We start from the raw sequence: 2553 nt of genomic DNA, 5'->3' as shown, positions 1-2553 counted from the left end.
CTCACACACCACCGGCGGATTTAAATTAAATCAAACACTGTGATTGGCTTAAAAAAATTGGACATAAATGTGGTTTTTTTTTGGACAAAAGGAGCACTTTTTTCTGCTTTTAATATGATATTCTAGTTTTGATTAATATGAGGGGTGGATTTAAGGGGCGAGGGCGTTCTTTTCCTTCGGGAATTTGAACCCCCTTTGCCAAAAGTATGCCCTGCTCTGTAATTAAAATCATCTATTTTAAAATATATGGGTGAAAAGTATGGCCATCCTATTATAATATGCAGTTTTAGCTAACCGGTCCTTAAGTTTTTTCTGCCCTTGGGCCCCCATATAGGTAATTTTGAAAAAGGAGCGCTCAAAAAACGCAATTTTTTGGCCAAAAATTTCTAAAAATGCCCTTAAACGTCGTTCTTGCCCGTTTTTTTTTAAAAAATTGCTTGTGGTACCAAAATCCGCCCTCTTCGAAATGTTTTTTTTTTTAGAAAATCCGCCTTCCTCTTTCGGAAATATCTCGAAAAGGGGAGAAGGGCTCAAAATTTTCCATAAAAAATTTGAAAATTTATTACAACAGGTGTGGGAAGGGTAAAAATGCTCATCAAATCGCTTCAAAATTTTCACCTGACGGTAAACGGGCAAGAAATTTGGGCAATCAATATATTGACAAAAATTGAATGAATTTTACTTTTCGCTACTATGTATAATTAGGAATCTAAAGCAATTTTGTTATGCTCGAGTCGATTGAAAAAAAGACGAAAGTATGATCTCAAAAACTGGGCGTTTCCGAAGTGTAAGAGGTCTTAAAGTGGTCTGAAAGTAGCACAAAAACAACGGTTCAGTCAGCTTTGATTAGTAGCATGAACAGATTAGTTGTTAAGTGAGACATGATAAGTTCTGGAGCCTTCGGCTCAGTCTAACTTTGACTAGAGGAGAGGCGGTCCACCTAGCATAAATCATTAGCTACACGTGTGGTTAAGTGTAGAGATGATCTAAGTTGAGTCTACATGTAATTAGAAATGGTAGTTTTTTGCGCAGTTTGAAAACGTGAATCGATAAAGGTAACGAACTGGTTTTTTTTTGAAATGATTGGTTGCTTTTTATCTAGAGAACCTTGTTTACTTTGCCCCACGACGGATTAGAACGAAGTGGGACGGGACGGTTATAAAAATTTTCGAAGGATAGGACATTTTCAAAAAATTTATATATATTTTTTTTAAAATTGGTTTACTAAATTTATTGTCTAAGCCTCTTTCACCTCTAAATAAATTGTGGTGGGGGCAAGCAAGTGTCTGTATAAAAAACTTAATTTCTTTTAAAAGTATCCAACTTCAATGATACCAATAACCCAATTTATCCTAGCGGCGGGAGAAACAAGATGAATGAAGGACTATTGCGAACTTTCTGAGACCCCGGGAACTTGTCGTATTTATACATTTCATATGATGACTAGTTTTGAGTTAGTTGAGTTTATTGAGTTTGTTTGTTGGCGTAACATTCGCCCAGATATTACACAGTGACGGAGCGTAGAAAAAGTACCTATTGATGACTGGCTGACGTCAGTTAACTTAATCCTACTCGTTTTTAACCGTCTTGACCTAACCAGTTGTTTTTCTGGTCTGTTAAGAGCTCAGTTCTATGTTACCCTTTTTAGATCAGCCAAACGATTTTTGATCAGCTTTCGTTTACATGCGAAAATAACCACATAGCTGGTTCTCGGATCCCCAGACAACGTGATTACTATTAAAACCACGGCTAGAAAACCACAATTAAAAGTATTTTAGTGACAGTTATATACTAAATCCATTAGAGATGGATTGACGCTTTCCTCGACTATAATTTCTCATGCTCTGAAAAACTTAATATCAGAGTAAATAAATACGTTCAGGGCATAACAGCAGCTAAAATATATCGTTAATACCGTTTTTCGCATTTTTCTGAGCTTCGCGCACGTATCCCCTTAAAATTAGAAACCATTGTCGCTAAATTCATGGTCTTTACTGGATTTTCCATCTTTCGAAAAAAAAACGATTGAATATTGTTATGCCTGGCTAAAACAGTCACAGTTAGGTGTCAGTGAAATTAGATCTACACCACCAAAAATTCTTACAGCTATCAATGGTGAACATCACGTGATAATTTTTGAAAAATAAAGTGGTCATTTTGGTAGAATCAATCGTTTCCCACAAGTATTATTACGAATTAATTGTTTCCTTATGTTTTTCAAATAGTGAGTTTTGGAAGCAGTCTTAGACGAAACCACATGACGCGGCCGGCAGCTCGATCAGGAGAACAATCAGATCTATTGAGCGGACTGCCGTTCTGGGCAATTTCATCATTCGATCCGCTTTTGAGTGGGAAGCGTGAATCGGTCAAACCTTCTTTGCAGTCAGATACCGAGAAGTGCGCTTCGAACTTATTTCCTGCAACGCCAAAAACGACTTTCAATGATCCACCCCAAAAGCAGGTTAAAATATAGACAAGTATGAGAAGGCTCCTGTCGCAATGACGGAATATAACCGCTTTCTGGCTGACCTGGCCACGGCAATGCAGAATTGG

This window comes from Symsagittifera roscoffensis, chromosome 2, assembly GCF_963678635.1.
Source record: "Symsagittifera roscoffensis chromosome 2, txSymRosc1.1, whole genome shotgun sequence".
Lineage (NCBI taxonomy): Eukaryota > Metazoa > Xenacoelomorpha > Acoela > Convolutidae > Symsagittifera > Symsagittifera roscoffensis.
This window is presented reverse-complemented; position numbering follows the sequence as displayed.